This window comes from Ailuropoda melanoleuca, chromosome 8 (genome assembly GCF_002007445.2).
Source record: "Ailuropoda melanoleuca isolate Jingjing chromosome 8, ASM200744v2, whole genome shotgun sequence".
In the NCBI taxonomy this organism is placed as follows: Eukaryota; Metazoa; Chordata; class Mammalia; order Carnivora; family Ursidae; genus Ailuropoda; species Ailuropoda melanoleuca.
This window is the reverse complement of record NC_048225.1, coordinates 100,173,821-100,183,790: the sequence shown is the minus strand read 5'-3', so window position 1 is coordinate 100,183,790 and position 9,970 is coordinate 100,173,821. Positions and strand designations below refer to the sequence as shown.

At 42.2% G+C, this 9,970-nt stretch overlaps 1 long non-coding RNA gene across 1 annotated transcript; it reads right to left on the bottom strand.

Annotated features, from left to right (window-relative positions):
• Positions 1–1,126: 1,126 nt before the first annotated feature.
• LOC117803449 lies at positions 1,127–3,269 on the bottom strand. Its single transcript, XR_004627330.1, has 3 exons — positions 3,097–3,269; positions 2,941–3,016; positions 1,127–1,825 (listed from the first exon to the last, which is right to left on the bottom strand). It is a non-coding gene; the product is annotated as an uncharacterized LOC117803449 (long non-coding RNA).
• Positions 3,270–9,970: the final 6,701 nt, after the last annotated feature.

Here is a 9,970-nt window from a genome sequence, read left to right as displayed (position 1 = left end):
TTGTTAGCTGAAACCTCTGTAGCTAAGGGTCTCTCTAGGAAAAGTGCTAGTTATCCGAGCACGTCAAACTGCACAGTTTTTGACCTCTCCTGTCCCTTCAGAACAAGAGGGAAATACAAGTGTGGTTGCTTGCGTATGCAGCCGTGGTACCAGGTATTGGAAGATGGGATGGGGGAGGCCGGGAGTGTCGATCATAACTCATTGGCTTTGTAATTAAACTCTCTTCTTATTAAAGCAGAAATTCTTAGACTCCTGCCTGTGTGGGACTGAGAATTATTTATCACAGGAATTCAGTCTGCTTTGCTATAAAATGTTGCTATATTATTGTGTTCATGAGATCCAGATACTCTGATTTTGAACTGTCTGGAGGTTTAGATATGCAGACATCATATCAACTTTCTCACTAATATCCAGTTTATTGGGCTTTGTAAATGCGTGTGTGTGCATGTGTGTGTGTGTGTGTGCGTGTATGACTGACATCTTGACCTTTCTTTATTTAATCTTACTTTTTTTGAGGCCCCAAGTGGGTGTTTCAGACTCACAGGAGTGGTTAGTATGGGGGACAAAAAAGAGTATACAAGCACAGTGTATTTCTTTGCTATGTCCAGTGCACATTTTTCTCAGTCCCTAGCACCCTGATGAGGGCAGCATCCAACAGTTAAATAAACAATCATTTCTACTGATGGCAGCAGTCTCAGTATGGGGGCACCGACCGTGTTACTCAAAACTGAGAGACTTTGCTGATGGAGCCATAGATGAGAATTAACCGTGACTTTTTCCTTCTATGTGGGGTTAATTATCAAGTAAGACAAGTGAAACTGAGACAAACACACATTAAAATAAGATAACAATGATCTGTTTTAAATAAAAACACGTTAGGGGCACCTGGCTGGCTCAGTCCGAAGAGCATACGACTCTTGATCTCAGGGTTTTGGGTTTGAGCCCCACATTGAGTGTAGAGATTACATACATAAACAAACAAACAAACAAACAAATAAACTTAAAAATAAATAAAGGGGCACCTGGGTGGCTCCGTTGGGTGTGTTGGCCCCTTTTGGCTCAGGTCATGATCTCAGGCTTGTGAGATCAAGCCCTGCACCGCGCTCTGCGCTGGGCACGGAATCTACCTGAGATTCTTTCTCTCTCCCTCTGTCCCTTCCCCTGCTTCGATTTTCTCTCTCTTTCACATAAATAAATAAATCTTTTAAAAAATAATAAATAAAAACATGTTAAATGGTGGTCAGTGTCATTGTTACTTATAGTTTTCTCATGAATTTTCTACTATCATCCTAACTGGAGCTTTTAATATGGTTGGGTTCAAGTCTCCCATCTTTGTTTTGGATTTGCCTCAACTGTTCTTTGTCCCTCTCTTCCTCCTTTCTTGCCTTCTTTTGACCAAATTGACTATTGTTTAGTATTCCATTTTATCTCCTCTATTGGCTTGTAGCTATCCCTTATTGTGTGTGTGTGTGTGTGTGTGTGTGTGTGTGTGTTCCTGTTGGTGGTTGCTTTAGAGATTATAATATGCAACTTACCACCATCTACCTTCAAATAATATTATGCTGCTTCTTTACCATCACTTTAGTTAATTGTTCATATGACCACGAGGGAAAAAAATCAATGCGATACCTATTATATTTATGTGAAGATTAGCTGTATTCAGATTTGCATTTTAAAATCAATGTGGGTGCAGAGCTCTCCCCTGCCTAAGCACAGAATTGATTATGCGGCTCCCAGATGTTGGTGTAGTTGTTGGTTGCTGGCTTACCTGGGGGTTTCATTTCTTCAGAGACAAATAGTTCTTTGTTGTTCTCTTTTGAAATAGCTAATGTAAAGTAAGAAAACAAAAGGAAACATTTAGCAGAAGTCTTTCTTTAAAGAGAAGAGGAAGTAGGCCTGCTAGAGTACAGGTCATGGGGTAATGACCTTCATTTTACATTGAAGTTTCTCTCTCTCAGACACTGGAACCATTTTTTGGGGTTGAGTTGACTACTCATAGTCTCAGGATGTGAATGGGCTGGACAGGCTCCGTTTAGGAGACAAAAGTCCTGGGCATTCATCTTCTTGTTTTTTACAGAGGAACCCCATCTTGCCTCCCTGCATGACATGTGCACCATATCCCATTTGGCATTTCTGTGTATGTCCCAGAGTTAGTGTCTTTTATTTTTTTAAGATTTTATTTATTTATTCGTCAGAGAGACAGAGAGAAAGAGAGCACAAGCAGAAGGAGCTGTAGGCAGAGGGAGAAGCAGGCTCCCCGCTGTGCAAGGAGCCTGATGCGGGACTCAATCCCAGGACCCTGGGATCATGACCTGAGCAAAGGGCAGATGCTCCGAGGATTGAGCCACCCAGGCATCCCCCAGAGTCAGCGTCTTACGGACGGACCGAGGGAATGAGTCAGCTCGTGGCACAGCGGCTTGTATGTGCTAACTGCTTTATCATCCAATACTGACCTTAAGGAGTCCACTATTTCAGCTGGATTGATTGAGGTACTCTCTCCACACAAACTGGCCATCTCTGGAAGTTAGTTTTCTTGATGACCAAAGGCATGATTTTAAAAAACATTGGGTGCCTTTACAAATAGTATGGTGAAATATTGCCCTTGCTTATAACATGATTGGTTTGAACTTCACATGCTGAATCCTGGAGAATTCTATTGGTTATTATTTTGCAATGTACAGGAGTTCATGTGCCATATCAGCAGGTGCATTTAATTTTCAGAATTGCATGTCATACCTTATAGTAGGTTGTGCATGAGTGGTTATTTTAGCTGATTAGCAATAGCCATGGGTAGAAAGAAGTGTGGTGTGATGATTAAGAAAGGAAAATAAAGCATGTTTTATTATCCAGAATTACTTTCCGAAGTACTTTTCCTTGTTTAACATACACATACACATTCAGATCACCCTCATCTGATAACTTTTGCTTTTAACTGCCTACCTGGAACAGCTGTTTTCCAGGTTCTTATCAGGAAATATCATCTCAAACTCATGGCCATTAATACCTTTCGCAAGCTCTGCAGAGAGAAACAATATTTATGGAGGATTGCCTGAAGTCTTTGCTGTCCATCCACTTTTTAGATAAGTCATCACCAACCTGTTGTCTTACAGACCCCTGGGGGAGTGCGGAGTTCCTGCAAGGTTGCCCACAAATCCTCTATTGAAGGTATTATGATTGCTGTCATTGTTATCTGTAAGGACACAACAGTGACATTGAATAGTTTGTTTAAAGGAATAGAGCCTTTCCAACATCCAGATCTTCACTTAGAAAAAAAATCATGTGATAAATGAAGTCAGTAATGGGCTATGGAGCTGGTTTCCAGGCTTTGAGCTTAACCACTTGTGTTTCACACGCCACTTTAGCTTCACCGGTCCAGAACATGAGCGCTGGAAAGGACCCGAAGCCGTGCTTGGTTTGGGTGAATGGTGCGCTTCTGCACGGCGAGTAGTAGGCAGCACTAAACACTGGGAGGGGGTGGCATTTCCCCACTGCTGGTCGTGCATCTCCGGGGATGCTCGAAGCTGTTCTTCGTAGCTGACCACCTTAGCGTGGCAGAGGCCTCTGCTTAAATACTGGTTTTTACAATTTCAGTAAAGAAAATGATTTTTCAGAATTTCCCCCTTTGAAACGGAACTGGTACGAGCAGCAGCATCCGAGGCTGCCCAGCGACGGCGGGCAACCGGGTGAGCCCTTGCGCCCTCGGCCGCCACCCACAGAGCGGACCAGCAGTAGCCACCACGGCGCTTTGCTTGTGGTCACGGTCACATATTGCTTAGTTCATGCCCACAGTGAGTGTGCCTTAAGGGAGGGAGACGTAAGGAGCACCGACTTTGAAAAAAGAAGGATAATAAGAAGCACAAAAATGATAGTAATTCTGCTGATTTACCTCAAGATGCTCTTCATTAAATCTGTAAATTGCATTAATCTGATCTGAATTCTAACATACACATCAAGATGGCTCTAGTTTTCAGAAGCCAGTGGCAAAAGAGGGAAAGATGATGATATCCAATTTAGCTCTTCATTTAGGAGAATGAAATCTACCCATGTGGGCAATGTGGAAGCACTTGCAAAGAGTGACTTGAAACCTTTTTTCTCTTGTCATGCAGAAATAAAGCAGATGATAAAAACTATTTTTAGTGGAAAGTATAAGAGTTCCAAACATCCGGGCTTGAAGGCAGTTTTTAACCTATATTAGGTGTAGTTAAGTTTATTAGTTATATTTAATGTACATGTTGTCCCCAAACCAAACATAACATGATGGTTTAAAATTTGTCATTAAATCATGTTTTTCCGTTATAAGTACCTTAAAGGAAGTTAAACATGTTACTTATCAATGGGAAAATGTCAAATTTTATAGTTGTGTGATGCATATCTTTACACAGAATGCTTAAATACTCTTTAATAATTCCTTTTTTTTTTTTAAAGATTTTATTTATTTATTTGACAGAGACAGAGACAGCCAGAGAGAGAGGGAACACAAGCAGTGGGAGCGGGAGAGGAAGAAGCAGGCTCACTGCAGAGGAGCCCAATGTGGGGCTCGATCCCAGAACGCTGGGATCACGCCCTGAGCTGAAGGCAGACGTGCTTAACCGCTGTGCCACCCAGGCGCCCCTTTAATAATTCCTAACTAAAACAAAATATTTTTTCTTACTTAAAATCTCTCCTTAATCATATTTCTCATGAAAAGTGACACAATTAAAAAACTTCCAGAGGGGACGTGTAAAACTGCAATGGGTTTGAAAGTCGAGAGGTTCGGGAAATCCTAACAGAGATTGTATTTTAAGAAAACAAGAAGAAAAGAAAGAGCGGGTATGAGAACAATATGTATTATTTTATAAAAGGCAAACAAACAAAATACATTGAAAGCAAAAAGCTAAGGCAGTGGCCAAGAGAATGTGTCTCTTCAATATCCTACTGCAGAAAGGGTAACTGATCCATGATCCCAGCAGCTATCCCCTGAATCCATTACTGCTGAGTTTTGTCTAGGTTGTACTTCGCATGGGCTGCTCCCACCCAGTGATTATGTTGGGGATGTTGGGGGTGATGGGAAGGAGATACTAAGGTACGGCTCTTCCTCTGACAGGCAAAACTCTTAAAATGCAGTTTATGATCTATCTTCCTTCCCTCCATCCTTCCTGCCCTCCCAACATCCTCCCCATCCCCCTTCTGTGTCTCCTATCCTCCTCCCCCCACTTCCCTCAGTGCTCAGCATCTCAGTTTGACAGCAAACTTTTCTGGTCTTTTCCAGCTCCCTCCATCTTCCCTTACTGGTATCCCACCCTCCGCAAACCTCTTGTACCTCTAACCCCATCTTAGTGTTTATCTTTTAGAGGACTCAGGCTAATAGAACACTTTAAAAGAAGAAAGTTAATTATACCCAAAGCCCAGCACTGTGCTGTTGGAGCACTAAAGATTTCTGGTATAATGGTGGCAGCCGCCATGGGAGATGGGCATTTTACACTGAGCTCTCTCTGGAGATTTTCAATATATCTAATTATATCTAAAACTTAGTCCCTTGGGAATGCTTTATTTATCAATCAAGATACTTAATATACACAAGAAATATTAAATTAATACATGCAATTTAAAATCTTCAAAGAAGTTTAACACCCACAGTTTGTAAAGGGGAAGAAATAGCAATCATCACCCTAAAAGGTAATTGTAAATCTTTGTAATTTTGTAAGTAAAAAAACAAGATATGAAGTAGCTCTTCAAACTTAAGGAAAACATAGCGTTTTGAATTCGAGCCCTTAATTCACCTTAAGTACTGATTAGGGAAAAAAAGTCAACTCATTTGAATGATATTTTCTAAATACGAAAACCATCTTCAAGAGTAACCCCCCTTTTTCACTTTTAGTTAAGATTAAGCCAGGGTGTTCACATAGGTGGTAGGCAGTAATGTGTTGATAAATATTTAAATCATAGGTTCTCTTGGGGAGGGAGGAAAGGTATGCAAAAAGAGATTTACATAAGTTTATTATAAATTTTGCTGATATAAATGCTGTGTAGCACACAATTTACTACGGATAATATTAATACTCTATTGTAAATTCCATGAAACCAGCTGATTTTCACAGAGTACTATCATTAATTTTTGTGAAACTCCTGTATCTGTAGCCAGCCTATGGTTTAGCAATAGGAATTGTATCTCAGGGGCGCCTGGGTGGCTCAGTCCCTTAAGCCTGAACCTTTGGCTGAGACCATGATCCCAGGTCCTGGGGCTCTGGGATCCAGCCCCATGTGGGGCTCCCTGCTCAGTGGGAAGCCTGATTCACCTTCTTCCTTTGCTGCTCCCCCTGCTCCTGCTCTCTTTCTCTGTCTTTCTCTATCTCAAATAAATAAAATTTTTTTAAAAAAGGAATTGTATCCCAATCCACTAAGTCATTTCCTAATAAGTCTGTTTAAATCTATGTGAACTATCATAAAACGATTCCTCACCACTGTACAGATTTTACTCCTTCGACTAAAACCTCTTTCAGTTTCTGCACTGCTTGAGTTTAGTCTGCACTATTAACATTTTCTTCTTCACTTTCTTCAGTCTGGACATTCAGCAAAGCAATAAATAAAGCCCTGAACAATGTCCACGGTGTGAATGCTCCCTCAATTTTCAGCTGCTCCCATGACGGCGCTGACCGCCAGTGGGGAAGACACGCCCGGAAGCCCACCATTACCGGATATTGCCAACGTAGGGCTACGGAAGGACCAAAATAACCTCGAAACCAGAGGTAACAGAAGATAATAGTAAAGCATAGCAAACGAAGGACTGATACATTCTGAGTTATTGTTACCTTTTCAAAAAAAGCTTATCTGGTGAACTGTTAAGTGTCCATAATTTTATTTAAATAATAGCCAGATCTATTAGCCAGCTTATACAATTTTTGAAGATCTATCCATTGGTTTTCACAAGCTGGTGCAAGCTTGCTCCAACATAGCACTGACGGTAGGGCAGAGTAGGGCTTAAGTTTCAAACAAATACAGTGAGCCAAAGGCTTACTTTGGTGACCGAGGAGTGTCCCAGAGGTCTCGCGATGAGTGGAGGTCGAGGAGGAGCAGAGAGGGAGGTGTAGCCAAGCGACCGGATTGAAGGAAGTGAGGCTTTATCTGGTTGTCACTTCCTCCCTTTCAGTATTGCTCACATCGGCGCCTTTTGATCCTCATAGCCACCAGCCTAATCTAGATCTTCCAATGCAAGTTTGGATTATTGCCCTGCCTCCCAGCTAATGTTCCTGGCCTTCAGTTTCTCCCCTGTCTACTCCACACTCAGCTTCCAGAATCATCTTCCCAAACAAATCTTTGCATGCAATCCTCCCCCATCCAGCCACCCCACTAGAGTTTAAATTCTAAACTAAGAGAACTGGTTTCAAAAAATTTCAAAATTGCACACTTGCCTTTCCACTTTACCCCTACACCTCTCCCTCGTTCCCCCCACCACATCCCTCCTCTCCCCCCTTTCGGAAGAGCTGGCTTCTGACCTGTCGCTGGTTGTTGAAAATGTCAGTTGAATTGAGGCGCCTGAGGCTTTGCGGGCACCACTGCCCTGTTGAAATGCCTTCCTCCACACAACTGTATTTGCAGCCTGTCCTTTTTTTAATGAAGCACATCAAATGCTAAATACTCTAAAAACTGTTAAAATGCACCTTCCTCCTCTGAGCATCAGAGCCCTTGGAGTTTGTAGCACTGGTTAGATGTACGTTGCTTTGCAGTCCTACACATTCCCCCACGCTCCCGCTTAGGTTAATACATGTCATGGCTTCCTAACGAGACCATCGACTTTTCGGGGGCAGAACTGGTAGATACTTGGCAAATATTTCTTGTTAATATCAAGAAACCGATGTTTTCCAGGATGGAGTATTCCCGGACAGAGTTGTTTGGTTTGACCCAACTAGTTTCTGATAGTTTTTTATTACTCTTTATTGCTTAATCCTCTGCTTTTTGGAAATACAGTTGGAGATGTGAGGCTTATTTGTACGTGGCCTTTTTTATTCGCCTACTTGGGCTGCCATAAGAGGGTACCACAAACTGGATGAGACATTTATTTTCTCATAGTTCTGGAGGCTGGGGGTCCAAGATGAGAGTGCCAGCCTCGATGGTTTCTTCCTAGCTTGTACATGGCTGCCCCCTCACTGTGTCCTCTGTGTGCGCAGAGGGAGAGACATCTCGGAGTCTCTTCCTCTTCTTTTAAGGACACCAGTCTCATCAGATTAGGGTCTCACCCTTATGATCTCAGTTAACCTTAATGATCTCTCTAAAGCCCCATCTCCGAATACAGTCACATTGGGGCATTAGGGCTTCAACATATGAATTTTAGGGAGACACAATTCAGTCCATAATACCTTAAAAAAAAAACCCACAACATTTATTTATTTGTTTTAGAGAGAGAGAGACAGTGAGTGCACAGGCAGGAGGAGGGGCAGAGGGAGAGAATCCTTAAGCAGACTCCCCACTGAGTGCAGAGTCCTACACAGAGCCCTATCCCAGGACCCCGAGATCATGACCTGAACCGAAACCAAGAGTCTACACTCAACCGACTGAGCCACCCAGGCGCCCCCAAGTGAACTTATTATTAAAATCAAGAGCTGAGGGGCGCCTGGGTGGCATAGCGGTTAAGCATCTGCCTTCGGCTCAGGGCGTGATCCCGGCGTTACGGGATTGAGCCCCACATCAGGCTCCTCTGCTATGAGCCTGCTTCTTCCTCTCACTCCCCCTGCTTGTGTTCCCTCTCTCGCTGGCTGTCTCTGTCAAATAAATAAATAAAATCTTTAAAAAAAAAAAAAATCAAGAGCTGAAAAGTCCTCAATGTCAAAGCAGATGCACCTTGACAGTGGCAGCACGGGGGCAATAGCGCCGTGGTTTAGAGCACAGACTCTGAGCCAGACTGTTAGGGTTTCAACCTGACTCCACCACTTAGTAGCTATTTGACTTGGGTCATGTTACTTACCCACTCTTTGCCTCAGTTTCCTTATATGCAACATGAGAATGCTAGTAATGGTTCTACCTTATAGGAAGGTGATGATGTTGTAGCAGAGGTTAAATGAGTTAATGTGTGAAAAGCACGTGGCATATTAACTATTGTGCTTACCTTGGAAATCTCATTTTAAATGCCTGTAGCAGTGTATTGTGTCTCTATAGCACCCCCGTGAGGCAGGTAATGGTACAGGAACATTATTGAATGCTTATGTCAATTAGAGGGGACCATATTGCTCTCAAAGAGCGAGCTAGCTATCAATCCATAGAAGCCCTGTCAAAAAGGATTCTAGCACAGGTCACACTTGTATCACTTATCACTTATGTTCAAATTCCCCTGAATTCAACAAATTTTTATTGAGAACTTAGTATGCGAGATTGTGGTCAGTGCTAAGATAAAGGCATACATAGACATCACTGTGAGGACAAAAAAGGACTCTAAGGCTTAGCTTGAAGAGGATGGTGGCAACTCAGAGGACTTCCCGGAAGTGGTGATATCTGAGCTGAATTTTGAAGAATGAGTAGAGACTGAAGATAAAGTGCCTGTTACCAATGATATAATGAGTTGATATTGTTTTTTAAAGATTCAACAGTATTTCTTAGGCAGTGAAAATTCTCTAGGATTAGAGTTAGCAATTATTAAGAAGTAGAAGACAAAGGATTCCAGCACAAATAGTGGAAATTGTGACTTCTTAGAATATCTTAGGGAATGGGTCAGACACATCGTCCTTGCCTTCCTGTGTGAATGGGAACTCAAGGAACTCAAAGACCTCACAAAAGTGTGAGGACTATTATGACAGTGGAAGCATAGGGTGTTCTGGTTCCACACAAAAGGGGTGAGTCATGGAGGCCTTCTTGGAGGAAGCAGCTTTTAAGCCTAAGTGATAATTAGGAATAATTCAAAGAAGGAAACGGGAAGAGTTTCTCTGGAAGAGGGAACAACATATGCAAATTTCTAGTGATAAGACTGTGACATTTTATTAAAAACAAAAATGTCTATAGTGGC